The 18,862-nt window shown below is 44.5% G+C and overlaps 2 long non-coding RNA genes across 4 annotated transcripts in view; one reads left to right on the plus strand and one right to left on the minus strand.

The window, feature by feature from the left end:
• The window catches only part of LOC122174647 (uncharacterized), a 177,288-nt gene that overhangs the window by 93,997 nt on the left and 64,429 nt on the right, over positions 1-18,862 (minus strand). For all 3 annotated transcript variants that reach the window (XR_010598187.1, XR_006176742.2, XR_006176743.2), the window contains exon 2: positions 10,048-10,481. This is a non-coding gene — a long non-coding RNA (uncharacterized LOC122174647). The remainder of the gene's footprint in view (positions 1-10,047; positions 10,482-18,862) is intronic.
• Positions 419-10,254, plus strand: LOC135981247 (uncharacterized). Its single transcript, XR_010598186.1, has 3 exons — positions 419-702; positions 6,478-6,544; positions 10,115-10,254. It is a non-coding gene; the product is annotated as an uncharacterized LOC135981247 (long non-coding RNA).

An 18,862-nucleotide genomic window follows, 5' to 3' on the forward strand; every position in this document is an offset into this window, starting at 1 on the left:
ATGTAACTAGTTATACAAAGTGGAACAATTTCAACAAGAGAGAAGGAGACTAGCCAATTCCAGAATAGCCTAGCGGCTAGGAGGCTCGAGACCTGTGTCCAAGTCTAATAGAGATTCAAACCTTAATCTCCCTCTTCACCAGAAGCTAGTGTAATGACTGGGTGGCTATAAGGGGCACATACACACAGAGGTTTTTTTGAAGCTGAATGAAATGTTTCATACAGTTTTAAATCAACTCTTCTAATGTGCTGACAAATTCCAAAGATTTTCAGAGCCTGTCACATGGTAGCTTGTCTCTGTGAGTAGACCAGCCTCTTCTCTCTCTCCCCCCACCCTGGCCCTGTGTCAGAGCAGGTGTGCCCAGTTTAACCAGTTAAAGGGGGCAAGGCTACACCGGAGGATACAAAGGCCTGTCAGAGAGCCAGAAGAGGAGTGATTGGAGCAGGCTGTGCCTGGAGATAGGAAACATGCAGGAATAGAGCTAACTCCAGTAATGGGGTGAGTGGAACAAGGGGCCAGGTGCTCTGGGAGGTTGGGCTGGGGCTGGCAATCCAGAAAGGGAGCAAAGGTGGCTGAGTGAGAACAGGCTGTGAGAAGAGAGCTGTCTGAGAAGGGAAGCTGGCTGGCACTGGGAAAATCCTGAAAGAAGCAGGATTACCAGAGACCCCTGGGAGGAGAGACCATGATACTCTAGGAGAAAGGGTGAGCTGAGGAAACGTTTTTGTCTTTTACGTGCTTATGTCTGGATAAATACCGCTGCTTAAAGGAGACTGGGCAGGTCAGTGAGTACTTGCTAAGCTGGGGAGAAGACCTGCTGTGTCACAGAACTGAGCAGAATATTTTTTTCTGATCCGTCTGCTGGTTGAACAAAAAAAAAAATCAATTATTGGCCCAGCTCTAATCCCAAATCCCACAGTAGTATTCAAACCCACTGGACCACCCTTTGTCTCCACACACACATTACATGAATCTTTGAAGCATCTCCTGTTAACAAGTCTACTTTATGCAGCTATGCTCAAAGTCACTTTTGATTTTGTTTTTGCTGCAGCCCTTACTTTCATTTTTGAAGCAAATTGCTTCAGTACTGAAAGGAAATGCATTGCTATGGAATTTACACATGTGGGGAGAGATACAAGGCAACTGGAAAATAACTCTCTTCCCAGCTCCTTATTTTAGCACTAAACTTCAAAAAGGTAGCTTTATTTCAAAAAATTTAAATACGGCCTTCCTCCCCATTGTATTACAAACTAGGGACTATTCAGCCTTTCTGTACCATGGGGTGTTTGTGGATCAGAGCTCTCTGTATTGTGCATGCGGGTAAGTCCTTCTGTTTATCAGAGCCCCATGATGGGCTGCTTTCCACATTTTCATGGCTAAATGATTTTCACCTTCTGGGTGAACTTTCAGATTTGGATTCCTAAGAAAGACAGAGAAGCAATACACTGTTCCCATCCACAAACTCTGCATCCATGCTTCACACAGACATAATGGTAGGAGTGGGGAAGAAATCTCTGTGTTCTCTTTATAGACTTTGGGGCAAACTCCAGTAACCTTATACACACTGAGTAATACCTTACTCCTTAGGTAACCCCACTGAAAGCAGTGGAACTATTTGCAGAGTAAGGTACAATTCCATGTGAATAAAGGTGGCACTGTCTGGTCCTATGAAAATGGACAACTGTGAGTATAAACCTGCCTGCTGTGTTCAAGAGCATGAGTACCAACCCCAGGGGACACTGGGCACAAACCCCAGATTGGCTGTGAATTCTGGGCTTAAATTTCACTAACCATTTATCAAGGGTAACATCTGCAGGCACTATACCAGTCTTAACAGGGTGTCAGAGAAAGCCCACTTGGGTACTCTGATCTGTCTTGCCACTAAAGTGAGCCTACCTTTGTGGTAGATGGCCCCTTACACCAAGAATCACAGAGATATCCAGGTTATTCCTAGCATAGACGCCGACTCTGTGGGTGCTCTGGGGCTGGAGCACCCATGGGGAAAAATTAGTGGGTGCTCTGCGCCCACGACCAGCCAAGCTCCCTGCCCTACCTCACCTCCACCTCCTCCCCTGAGCATGCCATGTCCTCGCTCCTCCGTCTACCTCCCAGCGCTTGCCGCTGCCAAATAGCTGTAGCCAGCTCCAGGGGTGAGGAGCGGGATCGTGGTGCGCTCAGGGGAGGAGGCGGGGAAGAGGTGGGGCCGGGGCAGGGATTTGGGGAAGGAGTCAGAATAGGGGCGGAGTTGGGGCGGGGACCTTGGGAAAGGGGATGGAATGGGGGTGGGGCAGGGGTGGAGTCGGGGCGGAGGGGGGTCAAGCACCCAGTGGTGCTAGTAGAAGTCGGCACCTATGACTCCTAGTCCCAAAGGACTAGTCACTTACCCCAGGTCAATTGCACCTTAGATCTTAAATAGGAAAGGGAAATGAGATATTTACAAGGTTTAAAGCAGGTAAACACAGAGGCACAACATTTCAAAAGGCAATAGAAGCTTCTGTAATAAGCAAGCTCTATATAACCTTTATGGCTAAGCAGCTGGGGATCTCTTGCTTATGCCCAGGAAACCTTAGCTCCCCCAGGGTCCAAGCAGCAAGGAGATAAAGTTCCTTCTTATTAGGAGCTTTTCCCCCTTCCTTTCTTGTGTTCTGAGCTGCAAATTCAGCTGATGGGAGGAATCCATATGCGTGACATCTTTTCACAGCATAGAGGGTAAAACAACAAACGTCTTTTGACTTCTTTATCATCCCACAACAATCTGTCTGGTGTGGCAGGACCCTTCCTGTGGGGCAGGAGGTAACATCTTCAATGGGAGATTAGCACTTTCCACAAATTAATGTCTCTTTTCCTATCTGGTGATTTACATAGTCACATAGGCTTACCATGCAACTGGGATACTGATGTTATAATGCATGTAGCAATTCACAAGTATTCAATAAAGTCTAAACAGTAAACACATTCTTATCATTCTAATACCTATTGTAACAATACTAACACACAGGTGAGCCAGACTGATTCCAGCTATGTATTTGTTAGTGTCCCTTTGAGGCAGACGTTTGTTTTTCACCTATGAAAGGAAGGGGTGTACTGGTCAGAGCAAGGCATGAGAAGTCAGAATTCTAAGGTGCTGTCCTTGGCTCTGGCAGCAACTGACTCACTTGGAGGCCACAGGCAAGTCATGTGAACCTCTCCAGGCCTCAGTTTACCCATGTGTAAAATGGGGATAACAATATTTATCTACCTCCCAGGAATGTGTGAGGCCTAGTTAATTAATGTTTGTTAAAGATCTCAGATAGTCATATGAAAGATGCTCAGCACAAAATATATATTATGTCCAAAAGGAAAATTCCCAACATTTTTTGTATTACTTCTATTTGCACATCATCTAGTAGATTAAACTGGGGGGTAATTTTCTCTTAGTTATGAAGATTCATGAGCATTATTTATTGGGAATTTAACTACATTAGAAGGCTAAAATCAGAGCAATCCAGGACTGCCATAAAGAAAAACATATAATTTCAGTCCCAAGTGATTTAAGATTAAAGAGAGATATACAAAGGGAGAACAAAAGTAAACTCCATGAGAGAGCACAGTGTATGTTTCTAATAGCAGGTTGCAACAACTCTAAAAACAAAATGGCTGCAGTTTCTGTAGACAGTTTCTTAGAAATGTAATGATGTAGTACACAGAAAGCAAGTATATATCAGTTTTGCGCTACATATGTCACAGATATAATTAATGGTCATAATATTGTTTTACAGCTACATTTTTAGTGTTAATTAAAATATCTAAAATCCAGAGCTGACATCCCAATGGCGTCTTGAAAAAGTGGTAGATATATTACGGATCATAACTGCATTTAATTAAAAAATATACCTCCCTAGAAAAATCCCTCCATGCCCATCACAACTACTTCTGCAAGTGCTGCATATTAATTATACACATGGAGATGAATTCTTGGTAAATAGCCCATGAGGTTTTATTGCTTAATCTTGCCCAAACTTTCCCCTGTTGAAGCCTGACACTCTTGCCCTTGCCTTCAAGGGAAGCAGGATTTATACGCTATATATCTTCTGCTATTCCATCCCAGGTCTCTCCTTGAAAAGTTTTTTCACAGCACCTCTTCTTGCATTTCTCCTCCCCCACTCCTGTACACTTTCCAATTCCCTTCACTGCAGCACCTTTTCATGTAATGGATTCATTTGTCAGTATTTGTTCCACGGCGGAATATTTTACATTTATCTGAATTGGATCCAACTTCCACCGACAGTATTACTCATGTATTTAAACTGTCTCAGTCCTGCTGCATCTGGCTGCTCCTAATTACTGGAGTACTCATCTATAAATTTGAAATATGCACTTCTCAATATTGTAGTCTTAGAGCAGGGGTAGGCAACCTATGGCACGTGTGCTGAAGGCGGCACGCAAGCTGATTTTCAGTGGCCCTCACACTGCCCGGGTCCTGGCCACCGGTCTGGGGGGGCTCTGCATTTTAATTTAATTTTAAATGTAGCTTCTTAAACATTTTTAAAACCTTATTTACTTTACGTACAACAATAGTTTAGTTATATATTAAAGACTTATAGAAAGAGACTTTCTAAAAATGTTAAAATGTATGACTGGCTCGTGAAACCTTAAATTAGCGGGAATAAATGAAGACTCGGCACACCACTTCTGAAAGGTTGCCAACCCCTGTCTTAGATATATACAGAAATAACAAAAAAAAAAAAGCTGAAGACATAGCGCTGATCCCTATAAATCAATGCCCTACTTTGGCTTTGAGCTGTCTGCTTTTTGCAGCAAATTTCAATTATTTTCATCAAATAACTGACCACCTGAGAACCAAAACATTTCAATTTGGAAATATTCCCATGGAGCTTTATGGGAGTTGCAGTTCAGTCATGTTCTCATAATCCTCTATAGGCTGGGCTCCCCAGCCAGTCTACATCTCCCATCAGGCACCTTGGTCAGGGACTCCCATGATGCACCATCTCCCCTCTCCAAAAGGGGGCGACTGCTGCATCATAGGAGAGGAGAATGGGAGCATGAAGCACCCAACCTACAACTCTCAGAAGGCAACAGTTTTCAATATTCAAATTTCCACCGAACAAACAATATCCGCTGAGGGAAAAGAATCCTGTTTTTCAACCAGTTTTCCCCCTGAGTTCTCCTCTGGCTATGCCAATACTTTGTTGGGCCCTTATGCATAAGTACATTGGAACTATTCATGGAGTAAGGCACAATTCAGTAGAAGGAAGTCTGGCAAAATCGGTATCATGACTTTTGAGTGCCTCCGCTTGCTTTTAGGTATTACGGCAATGGACCCAAATTAATTTACCTATTTTTAGAAAATGGGATGAAAATACATAACCATCTCACAGGCATATGGTGAGTCTTAATTGTCCGTAAAGTGCTTTGAGAGTGTTAGATGAAAGATTCCTTATCGACATGAAGCCTCATTATCAAATAGCAGTAATTACTGGACAGCTAATATCTCAAAGCAGTGGTTTTCAACCTTTTTTTTTCATTTCTGGATCCCTACAATTTCAAATGGCGGTACAGATGCCTTCGGAAATCTTAAACATAGTCTGTGAACCCCCGGGGGTCGGTAGACCACAGGTTGAAAACCACTGTCTTAAAGTAATTTCAAGCTGGAGTATGCCATGCCAACAGGGCCGGTGCTACCATTAAGGTGAACTAGGCGGTTGCCTGGGGCGCCAAAAAGCGGTGCCCCCAATTTTTTTTTTTTTTTTTTACAGTGTTCCTCCCCAAGCGCGCGGTTGCCGCTCCACTTCTCCTGCCTCCCAGGCTTGCGGTGCCAATCAGCTGTTTGGCGCCACAAGCCTGGGAGGAGAATTAGAGGTGAGCTGGGGTGGGGAGGTGCCACATGGCTCCCCAGGCCAGGGGGGTAGGGAGCTGCCGTGGGGGTGCCTGAGGGCGGGGGAGGGAGCTGCCGCAGGGCTCCCCACCCCAGCTCAGTTCTGCTACGCCCCCTCCCCGAGCACGCCGTCGCTGCTCCACTTCTCCCGCCTCCCAGGCTTGTGGTGCCAATCAGCTGTTTGGCGCCACAAGCCTGGGAGGGGAGGAGAATTAGAGCGGGGGTGGCGTGCTCGGGGAGGAGGCGGAGCAGAGGTGAGCTGGGGTGGGGAGCTGCCGCATGGCTCCCTGGGGGGGAGCTGCCGCCGGGGGGGTGCCTCAGGGCGGGGGGGGGGGAGCTGCCATGGGCGGGGGGGGCGCCTCAGGGCAGAGGGGGGACAGGGAGTTGCTGCAGGGCTGGGGGGGGGGGCACAAGGTGGAAGTTTCGCTTAGGGCGTGAAACTTCCTAGCACCGGCCCTGCATGCCAATGTATCATTTCAATACATCGGTTCAAAAGCTTGCCCATGGTCACAAAGTGAGTCCGTTGCTGCCAGAGCTAAGGACAGGACCTTGGAATTCTGACTCCTCACGCTTTGCTCTGACTAATATACCCCTTTATTTCATAGGTCAAAGGCAAACTTCTCCCTCAATTGGACATCAACAATACTTATCTGGAATCAGTCTGGCTCACCGGTGTGTTAGTATTGTTATAATTCTATTACCTATTTTAAGAATGTGTCTAGTGTTTAGACTTTATTGAATGCTTGTGAGTTGCTACATGCATATGTGACCTTCCTACCTTGAAACCAGCTTGTTTCTCTTTAATCACACTGTTATTTCAAAATGTCCTTCCATTTGAGCTTTATTACAGCTTCTAATGCTTTGCCCTACAACTGCTTTTAGTTTTACGTATACAAGTATTAGATGATACAACGCATGTAGTATAGGGCTTCTGGTATGGGGAGGGGGGGTTAGTTTAATTTTCCGGGTTCCTTTTTTAGCAATTTTTGAGTTTTATATAGATGTACAAAACTCTGTATACGCTGTCATGAGTAATCTCTCCGTTATGTTCCCTAGTGTGCTTCAGTGTAATGTTATTTCAAAAGCACTATCTTAAAGCGCACTAGGGAACCTTTAGTGTGCACCAGCAAGGTCGACACAGACCAATTAATGCACAATCTGCGAGTGTGCTTTAGAAATTGCATCCCCATAGTCTGCCTTACTGCTCTGGATAGACAAGTCCTTGGATACAAATAACCATATCTGTTTCCCCCCCCTGTGTTTATTCAATAAACACCTATGTCAGATATTTTTTTAAACAGGGGTGTTTTATTCATGTTTATGGGTTAAAACTGAAAATCAGAAGCCTATGTATTAATACAACACAGTGTATCAGTACAGCATTTACAGTTCACCAAATCATAGAGAGCTATACTATATATGTCATATACATTACCCTCACATACTTCACAAGCAGTATATTCAGGGCCAGTTTTTAGGTATTGCACTTACCTTACCCGCTCCCATGGGGGAGGGGGTAAGGAAAGAAGGAGGATATGCCATTGGTCTCAATGGGACATATTGGATGTCAAGTGCTTTTGGTCACTTCATTTAGGTACCTCAATGGGAGTTGCAGGCTATTGAAAACCTGGCTCCTATGTGAGTGTTGAGCATTTTTGAAAAATTATCCCATTAATGATAACACGCACATAGCTAACAAACAGCACTAACGTACAGCCACATCTGGGGTGACCATGTACCTGTCAGCAAGAATAACTTTGACAGACTTCAGGGACCGAGGGGATACTATGACTTCAGACCAAGGAAATAAGATTGTCTGGGCAAGGAAATCAGAGTTTCATGCTTAATAAAACATGTTGTAAACCCCTCCTCGCTGTAATAATGGCTGCTATTATTTGCAGCGCTGCTGGTGCCTGGCTTTGAACAGAACGAACTTGAATTGTAATTTGGAGCAAACACTGTGTATTTCATCCTAAAAGTGATGGAGTTCTAATTTCATGCTCTGAACAGTTTTATTCGTAACAATTTCTTACGTTTATAAGGCCGTCCATTCAGTAAGTGCTTTACAAAGTGAAAAACAAACGACGGCTACCTTTCAGATGGGGGAGTGTTTCCATCCAGCACATTGGCTTGTCCTAGAAGATGTCACAGCCAAACAATTAAGCAATCTACTCCAGTCATCTAACAGGCTCACAGCACAAGGCAATACAAGAGCAGTTTTGAGGTAGCTGCTCACCAGGAAAGTTTCAGTTAGCATGAGACAATGTCTTCTATGTCAGGGTCAGATTATACCATCATAAGAACAGCCATACTGGGTCAGACCAAAAGTCCATTTAGCCCAGTATCCTGTCTCCCAACAGTGGCCAATTCCAGGTGTCCCAGAGGGAATGAACAGAACAGGTAATCATCAAGTGATCCATCCCCTGTCGCCCATTCCCAGCTTCTGGCAAACAGAGGCTAGGGACACCATCCCTGCCCATCCTGGCTAATAGCCATTGAGGGTCCTATCCTCTATGAACTTATTTAGTTTTTTTTTAAACTTACTCCTTTTTAATACCTTATTCACTGAGTAGCGGACTACTCAGTGAGTCAGGTACTATTCAGTGAAAGTGCAGATGGCCGACTCTGCTGCTTTAAGTAGGTTGCTTGTCTATAAAGGCAAATCCATCATCATAATTAAGTAAAACAGATAACAAAATTGGACCAATATCGTTTCTGCCTTAGGCTGCAGAAACTGAATTTCATTATAATGGATTCTTTCGTGTTGATGGACAATATTTGAAAGCCTGCCTGTTCAAAAATATTTCTGCAATACCGGATGAGCTTTTAAAAACCTTCTTAAAGTGACTGAAGGGGCTTGCTCAGAAGGAGCGAGTCTGAGATGATTTCTGGGATTTCACAACAGTTTTTGTATTTTGCTCAGATTTGAGAGTCTCTATTTAATGCTCTCATGCACCTGTGGGACTACAGCCTACGTGCACCACCTGAATTTGGGTTTCCCTGGTAACAGGTGATGTGTGACCAAAAGATACCAGCTGCCCAGTCCAAAAATCAACTCCTTTGCAAGTGCTGAACAGTATTTATGTATTTTATCGTTGTAGCAACTGTGATGTGTATGACACTTTACAGACATGGTCCCTCACCGGGAGAGTTTACAACCTGCCAGCTATATTATACCTGCTATGTCCTGTGTGTGTTGGAGGCTTGGCAATGCAAACTGAGCAGGAAATGAACAGGAGTACTTGTGGCACCTTAGAGACTAACAAATTTATTAGAGCATAAGCTTTCGTGGGCTACAACCCACTTCTTCGGATGCATATAGAGTGAAACATATATTGAGGAGATATATATACACACATACAGAGAGCATGAACAGGTGGGAGTTGTCTTACCAACTCTGAGAGGCCAATTAAGTAAGAGGGAAAAAAAAGTAAATTTGTTAGTCTCTAAGGTGCCACAAGTACTCCTGTTCTTTTTGAGGATACAGACTAACACGGCTGCTACCCTGAAACCTGAGCAGGAAATATGTCTCCTGTCTCCTCCTCCACTCCCCATTTCTTGGCTTTGTTATTCCTGATCTCAGGAGTACCCGTGGAAACCTTCTTAGTTTGCTTAGGAGTTCAGTAAAATTGTAACTCAATCTCTTCTGCTCCTTTCCTAGCCAACTGTTCACTCTCCCCAGTAAATCCAAGACATTGTTCATTATTTGCAAAGATTGCATTGGGACTTATTTTGTCCGATCTTTCTTATTTAGCTATTGTGTGTGTTTGCCGACACCCGGGAGTCTATATATGGAAGTGTTAATGAGAAGACATTATAGAAACACTTTATCATTAATCTTTTAGAATTGTGGAAGAATCTGCAAAGAAAAGAATACTATAATTTCCATAATTACTGATGTGGTTCTAAAGAACGATTTTCTGTAGCTCATCAGGTTAGGGGCTGACTGAGCAAGGTAGGTTGTGTATGAAAGAACATGAAGCAATGAGAGATTAATTCCATGTGTCTCTCCAAAGATCACAGGTTATCGGAGAGTGCTAAAACATTCCCCCCCACCCACCCCCCAAAAACAGTTATCTAAATTATTAAGCAGACACAATATGGTTTGTTGGCAGGTAATAGAGAACACTCATAATTGTGAAATATGAAACTTGCATGCAGCAGACAACACTAACCTGTAATTTACAAAGCCTTCCTTAAAATTTTCTTCTCTTCTTTTGCATATTATTGTCTGATATCCAGAAGATGGGACTCTTCACATAGACTGGATCATGCATCTCTAAAAATCCTAATTCAATGTAGGTGCCTAACTTTCTTCAAGGTCATATGGCAAGTCAGTGACTGAGGAAGGTTGCTGTGACTCTCGGTGTCATTATTTAATCATTAGACCATCTACCTTCCCATGTATAGATACAGCATAGTGTATGCAAATTCTTCTCCAGTAGATCATTCAAGGATATTTTCACCATTACGCAGAAAATCCGCTGCAGACGCCGTTCAACTTTTGGCACCATGCACTAGGCTACTCACGAAGCTTCGTTTCGGCCTAGGAGCTTTGCAAGACCGAAACTCTGTTTCTGCAGAGATTAGAAGGTGCCAGGGCTGTGCACTGAAAGACACAATTCGTCTTTGGTCAATTGGAAGTTTTGTTTAAGCAGAGTTCAGTAGATCAGGGTTACACTATATTTAGCAACTACATCTTTTAACAGCTTTATGCCCATGTCCAGCTAATGCAGCCAGTAATTTGTCTTCCTCCGGAGACCTATTAACCTGCAATGTAAATACAACTTGAATTGCTAGCATTGGGCTTGGCTCATTCATAATGAGTATGAATAGAGATGTGCGGATCTGAACGAAGTTACATTAAAGAGAGAACGCAGAAGGAACTAAAATCAATTGGCAGTGGGGAGCGGCATTTTGACAATAAGAAAACTCATCCATCAGAGGCATGACATGCCTGAATAAAAACTTTTTGGAACTCGAGTATGGAGCTGTAATTGCTTTTTTTTTAAAGATTAAACATGCATACAAATAAGCCTCAACAAACCAAACAAACAAAGTTTGTGACACACAGCCTTGAATAAATAAAGGGAACAGTGGAAAGCCCAGGAAGACAAGTTGATTCAGGTGGAACACAAAAGAAAGAGGTAGAAAGCTTTTGATTTGCAATAAATAACGTAAACCTTAGTGCAAAAGGCATGTGGGAAAGATCAGGAGACACCTCACCTCACCGCAAAAGTACAATGCGTGCTGAGAAGATACAAGATGGCTGTGAAATGAGATAATCAAATAATGGAAGGAAGAGCAGAGAAATGGCAACTTATGTGCAAAGGAAAAAGTGGTTTAAGAAAATACATTCTGTTCAGATTAGGTTTACAATCCATAACATGCAAGAAGAACCTGCAGTTGGCTCTCCCACATCCTAGGTGAATGCTCTAACCCATTCTAGAGTCCTTTTCATTTTTTTCTCTTTGCCCAATAACTATTTGTTGTCATTCCTAGGGACAATTCAGAGTGATTCATGATATTTGGTTTTTTGTCAACATGCCTGAAAATCAAAATGAAAAAATGTCAAGTCAAAACATTTTGGTAATGTCAAAGGGAAACATTTCATTTGAACCCAAGTTATTTCCAATGTCTCAATTCACCAAAAAATTCTGAAAGACGTAATTTTTGGTTTGACCTGAAATAATTTTTGTTCAGTTTGTTTTTTGAAAGACCAGTGAACTGAAAAATCCATCATTTGCCTAGCTCTACTCCTAAACCAATTGGGCAGGAAAATCCCACCCCCAAATGGTAGCGGAGCTTTTTTGAAAAACTGACCACTTATTTCAGTTCCTGAATGGGAGCTGAGCTCTTGGGGAAAGATTTTCTTCATATTTGTTTTATTTATGAATTTATGCTACTCTCTAAATTAGGTGGTGCAAAGGTTTTGTAGCGCTTTCCTATATTGTTAGTTTTTGGGTTTGGGCCACATCTTGTGACTTTTTTTAATACGTTACTCGTGTTAATTTCAGTGGGGACTTCTGCATGCAGATTGGGAGCAGGATATTACCCACAATGTGCATATACATGTCTGAGTCACATGTAACATGGGAGAACTTGTGATGAGGCTCTATGGAGCGGGCTGGCTGGCTGGACTACATTTCTCATGATGCACATCATTTTCTTCCTTCTTGGGGAGGGGAGGGGATGCAGCATAAGAGTCCCAGGCAATGGTGCATCATGGCAGTATGGTCTGGCTAGAAAGCCCAGTCCAGAAAGGAAAATGGAAGCAGAAGGCAACCAAAATACAACTTTCAGAAAGCACTGCAGTGCCATGTTGAATCAAAATATTTTGGTTTTCAGGTATGCTGGGTTTTTACATAATATCAAAATTTACCTCAGAAAGCAGACACTTTTTTGTGTGTGTGCAAAAGATGCTGTTTCATCAAAAACACAATTTTCTGTTCAGAAAGTTAGAGGGAAAGCTTTCAACCAACCTTAGTCACACAATATTTATGTTCCCTGACTGGATGAGTAACTGTAAGAAAGAGGGAGAAAGCGTGATCCGGAATAATAAATTTTAACCCTTGTGGATATTCATTACCACTTAGGGTACGTCTATACTTACCCGATGGTTCGGCGGCAAGCAATCGATCTTCTGAGATCGATTTATCGCGTCTTGTCTAGACACGATAAATCGATCCTGGAAGTGCTCGCCGTCGACGCCGGTAATCCTGCTCCGCGAGAGGAGTAGGCGGAGTCGACAGGGGAGCCTGCCTGCCACGTGTGGACCCACGGTAAGTACCTTTAAGTTCAAACTAAGATACTTCGACTTCAGCTACATTATTCACGTAGCTGAAGTTGCGTATCTTAGTTCGAACTGGGGGCTTAGTGTGGACCAGCCCTAAGTGAACCTCACTTCTATTATGTCTCTTCTGACTTCACTCTAGAGGGGAAAATCATGAATTAAGTATTAAACAAATGAGCTGCTTCATCCCACAGGTTGACAGATGAAAATGTCTGACTCACTGTATGTCTCCTTCACAGGCAAAGGCCAAGTCATGTTTTGGAGGAGGCAAATGTTATGCCACTCATTTTACAGAAGCAGACTCTCTCTGTGTTGTCAGCTTCAAATGTAACTCAGTTTTCTATGGTATATTCAATATAATATGCCAGCAATTCACTAGAAAGATTTCCCCCTTCAGTTGGCAAGGCAGCATAATTTATGGAGTAAAAAATATTGATTTGGAAGATGAAAAACACCTCTTCAGTAGTATGTACTATTGCATTAGTATTAAAGATGTCAACATTTGAGCTGTTCAGCTCTCTGTATGAACCTTGTTCTCAGTTCAGTACAAGCAGTTATCTGGATTCCTCTAAGGCACTGCTCTTAAGTTTTTGGGTTTTCTGATAATTTGGGGAAGAGGAAAACAAAAACAAAGCACTCATTCAGAATCAAGGCTTTCCATAACACCTGTGGGAATGAATGAAATGCCCCAATCTCTTTGCAGATGCTGGTCCTGCTGCAAAATCATAGACTCATGGAAGATTAGGGTTGGAAGAGACGTCAGGAGGTTGTCTAGTCCAACTCCCTGCTCAAAGCAGGACCAACCCCAACTAAATCATCCCAGCCAGGGCTTTGTCAAGCCGGGCCTTAAAAACCTCTAAGGCTGGAGATTCCACCACCTTCCTAGGTAACCTTCCAGTGCTTCACCACCCTCCTAATAAAATAGTGTTTCCTAATATCCAAAAGGATCAGTTCGGGTTCTGCTAATTCACACATTGCCCCAACTGCACATAAGGAGTCTTTGGGGAGAGCTGACCAAGTTTGTGGGTTGAGGAGGAATCCTGGGAGATGCCAACTCTTGGGAGGAGGCATGAGCTGAACTTTGTTACTTTCTTAATTTCATTGCTAAAAGCCAAACCCTAGGGAAGGGGGTGTGTTTGGACCATATAGCGTGTGTGGATTGTGCTTTAGAGTAAGCTGGGAAAGGCACCTGCTTTCAACTATATAACTGGCAGCCTCCCATTATTTATTATTATTACTTTTACCACAGTCACGGACCAGGACCCTATTGTGCTAAGCACTGCACAAACACAGAACAAAAATAAGTCCCTGTCCCAAAGGGCTTACAATCTACGTATAGGACAAGAATGAACAGATGGATACAGACAGGAAAACTATGGTGGGCAGTCTGCCTAAAATCACCCCATCTTCTAAATTACTATTTTTTTCAATATATTTTGCTTTCATATTCAACTTTAGTTTTTTTTAAACCTGCTAGTTCGCTGCAATGTCCCAAGACCTGTCAGTACGAGTATTCATGACAATAATTAGCACTTCCATTGCACTTCACAGTTCCAAAGTGTTACAGAGAAGTTTTTAAATCACTGTGAGGAAGATAAGTATTCTCACCACCACATTACTGATGGGCAATCAGACACCGTATTCCACACTCTAGTCTATATAAGTTCTTATACTGCACTCATCACTATAATATTGGAGTGCCTTCTAGGAATGCACTAAGCAACATGACTAAACATGTGTCACGTGTTGTTTGTTCTCTCATCCTCTCTGACAAGGGAAGAAACGTGTGTACTGGAATGTTTTATTTTGGTAGGGTTTTAGGTTTGGTTCACTTTAATTTTTTTCTTAATATATAAGTTTCTACGTATTCATGCTCAAGAAGGCAAGTCATAGAAATGCACTTCGAGCAGAAGGTGCTGAGGTTTGTGATGGTCCTTTGTTCCTGGGGGAGTTCATTCCATAGTCTCAGTCTGGCCAGGAAAAAGTTCTGTGCCCTGCCCAGACAAACTTTACCGTGGTTGTAGTGAGTTCCATTATGCCGCAAGAGCAGAATTGTCAACCACGATGCTTCATCGCTTAGCATTAGATGGTCTTTTAGCTATCCTGAGCCCTCGCCATGGAGCACCTTGAAGATAAAGACCCAAAACCTTGAACTTGATTTGAAATTCTGTAGGAAAACAGTGTAGAGAATGGAGGACAGGTCTGATGTGCTCACAGTAGCTCATGTTGTTGAGGACACCATGTTGCAGCCACACTGCTCTCAACTACATTTGGTCAGTCTGGAGAAATTCTATTGAGACACACCAGAGGGGAAGGTCTAATTTGGAAAGGGATGTGGCCTGTTCCCGACTCACTAGGTGGGACACAGAGACTGTGGAGATTGTTCTCCATTTCCCCCATGCTGGCCAGTGATGAGGTTAGCTGAGTGAACGGCAGATTTGAGCCTCTATCAGAAGCGGCCAAACTGAGGTCTGTCGTGAACCTCTGAGGTGAGCAATTCCGCCAAAAAGTGCAGGACCCACCGAGGCAGAGGAGGAACTTTGTCACAATGGTTATAAGACAGGAATATAAGCACATATTGACCTGTTAAATGATTAATCTATTATTGTAGAGTTTATTAATATCTTATAAACTATTTGTCTATAAATGGCACCTTAATATAAAATGTAGTTTTTGTTTTAGGAAACTATGAGAACCTTGGTAGTTCTGCCTGATTTCAACTCAGAACAAGGCAAAACTTGCTTGATTTTTTTCTTAAAGTTTTGGGTTCATAGTCCAGCTGAGGAGGTGCAAATCCATAGGACCTGAAACAAAAAATGGTTCATAGATACCCATTTCTCCCAACTGAAACCAAATAGCATTGACAAAGCCTGACCCTGCTTGGTTCATGAGATATGTGGGATTCATCTGTCAGATCTCACCAGATCTCTGAAGCTAAATGTGATATAACATGAGTCCCCTTAATATTATTTAAAGTGACTAGAGAGAAAATGGGATCCTTTTAGCATTTCCTTTTTGCCATCAGACTGTTAAGACTAGACCTCTGGTTTTCAGCCCCCTACGGGTCCACAGACTATATCTAAGGGGTGTGCGAAAGGTGACTATGAAAATAAAGTTTCAGATCCCAGAAAAGCATTCTGTTTTTATCAATCAAAATATCTGAATCCCCCACCTAAAGGTCAAGACCCAGAAGTATTGTTGTTACCATAGAAGCCCACAGTTTAGCGCCCTTTCTCATGTTACGTCAAATGCCATGTGGAACGTGCAACATTTATAGTTGAATTCTATTCAGTTTTCAGTCGAAGATTTCTATGGTAGGGGTCCGCGGACCACAGGTTGAATTTCCAAAGAGGTCCGCACCTCCTTTTGAAATTTTTAGGAGTCCACAAATGAAAAAAGGTTGAAAATCACTGGTCTAGACCCTTTCAATTCAGCCTCTTCTTTTTTTCTTAGTTTATGCCAGGAGTTTTGGTGCTTGCGTCTTTGTTTGCTATCTGCTAGCGGAACCTTAAGGGTGAAAAAATAAAACATCCTAAAAACTCTGGAAGGGCATTTCTTTAGCTCTCAGGCCACATGTGAGCTGTTTATTGACAGATAAAGTCAGAACAAGTGCAATAAATCAGGACTTTCACATCTTCCATAAAACATCTTGATGAAAATTATTTACCACTGATGCCTCTGGAGGTGAAGAAATCTTGTTTGTAAGGATGCCTGGGCAGCGTCTTAGGCAGCAAACATCCATCATGTTAAATCTGGCCTCTAATAACTGAACTCATAAACACAAAGACCCTATTACTCTTATTGCTAATACATAGCTTGCACAAAATGTGATTTGGAGGGAAAACTGTGGATTTACCAATCTCAGCTCCCTCAGCCTGTTCTTGGTACTAATTGTTATGCCTTAAAGTACATCCTCTGTCTCTTCCTTGCTACTCAATGCTCTGCACATGTACAGGTCCAAGAACTGCTTTACCTCCATGGGAGCTGTGATCTTTGGAAGTAGGAAGGATACTTTTGGGGAAATCTTATTCCCCACCTCCAGCCCTCTCTTTTCACTACTGCTGTCTCTGCTCCTGCTAGCATTAGAGTACTTCTTGGTATAAAACTGAGCAAAGAGGGAACATAAGATTTGGATCGGTGCTGTTTTATTTCTCTAGATTTTCTGTCTCTTTCCAAATTTGTTTGTTTCAGGTGAACTAAATGGGACAAAATATTATCACCAAACTAGATACAGGCCTGAATCAGAATCCCAGATCTGGTAATTGCCAGACTCTTGGGAAGCTCAGTTGTTGGACCCAAACTTTGCAGGGGCTCCTATCATGGGTGGCGGGTGAACCATGGGCTTGGGGACGCTAGCCCCTAGTCGGCCTACCCCTCCTGCCCCCACCAGAGCCCCCCCTCATCAGCTCCAGCGTTGGGCGGGGGGCACTCGGGCAGCCCGGTCCCCAGTCCAAGCCACAGAGTGGCAGATGGGCGGGCAAGCGGTGCGCCCCCTCCCCCAGGCCTGGAGCGCTGAGCAGGTAGGCAGCTGAGTGGCAGGCGGGCAGTGGGCACCACAGCCCCAATCCCGGAGCCCGAGGTGGGTGGGCAGCGCGAGCACTGGCTCCCGCCGCCCGGAGTTCCTGGCTGCAGGCCAGCCCCCATTAGCCCCAGCCCAGGGCAAGGGTGCCCGAGACCTCCAAAAAGTGGGGCGGGGGTGAAAGCAGCCTCCTGCCCATGTTCCAGGCCCCCCACCCAGGGCAGGCGCGGTGGAGGGACCTAGGCAGGCTCCCGACAGCTGCCCAGGCAGCTCTCCCTGACCTGGCTCCGCCCGGGGGGGGCAGCCTTTGAGCCACAGCCTGGCCATGATAAGAGCTGGGTAGGCATCTATCGGGAGCCGCTGTGGACCCTCCAAGCAGCCCACAGCCCGTGTCCCCACCCCCTGGGCTCCCCGCCTGCCCGGGACAAGTGGAGGGTCTGCAGCTCCTCACAACTGCCCATGTGACTCTTATCATGGCCGGGCTGGGGAGAGTCGCATGGACAGCTGTGAGGAGCTGATGACATGGAAGGGTGGTGAGCCCAGGGGGATGGAGATATGGGCCAGGGGCTGCTCTCAGCCCCCCTGCACCCTGGGAAGGTGGAGGGTCTGCTGTGGCTCCCCACAGCTGCTGGGGCTCCCAGGTCAGGCTCCACACTGGCCTGGCCGGGGGTGGAGCCTTGCGGGGAAGAGAAGGGGAAGAGGGTGGGGTCCACCCTGGTGAAAAATGGACAGCCCAGGCCCATCCACTTTCAAAAATTGGGATGGCACTGTTCCCGCCTCCTCCTCCCCCTCCCCCGGTTCTGGCGCCACTGGCCTGAGGCCCCGGCCACAGGGAAAGAAAGAGCCGCAGCAGACTGTGGCGGGAAGCAAGAGCGGGCCTGAGAGCGGAGTGTGGGCGGAGCCATGCAGGCAGTTTGGGTAGGCACAGCCTTCCCCTGCCTTTGATACCCGTCGCCCGTGGCTCCTATCTCTAAAATGGAGAAGAAAAATACTCCCAAGGACAGAACTGCAAGGACAAATTTCCAGCTGATGTAAATCAACGTGGCTCCATCCAAATCAGGGGAGCTATGTAAATTTTGGCAGAGGATCCAGTCCCAAATCAGAAGAGCCCAGAACTTTGGAGAGTCCAAATCCAGGTCTGAAATTTGCGGCTGAGGCCTGTCCCTGCTAAAATCTTAGAAAGTATCTGTGAAATACAAGACCATCGAATCATCTAAGACATACTTCTTATATGTCTACTGTGGGGATTTCCACAATCTTTGTCCTATCCGTCCACCCATCTCTCTTACATATACAGGCATTATTCTGTGTTCACCATGAGAATGTTTCTTCCTCAAGGTACAGAAAACATACTGAGGACTCACCAGATCTTAATTTTTGTAGGACTGTCCTGCAGGGAGTCTCCTTTTCCTCTCATAAGTGAAGAAGATGGTGAAATGTAGTAGTTAAAACATATGGTCAAGGACAGTGATGAGCTGCCAAAATGTTAATAACCGGTTCCCTACTGGGTCTTCGGTGGCACTTCGGCGGTGGGTCCTTCACTCACTCCGGGTTATCGGTGGCACTTTGGTGGCGGGTCGCCGAAGAGCCGGAGCGAGTGAACGACCTGCCGCCAAAGTGTCGCCGCCAACCCGGTAGGGAACCAGTTATTAAGCGTCGCCTGGTGAGTACAAGCCCG

This window comes from Chrysemys picta, chromosome 2 (genome assembly GCF_011386835.1).
Source record: "Chrysemys picta bellii isolate R12L10 chromosome 2, ASM1138683v2, whole genome shotgun sequence".
Taxonomy (NCBI): Eukaryota; Metazoa; Chordata; order Testudines; family Emydidae; genus Chrysemys; species Chrysemys picta.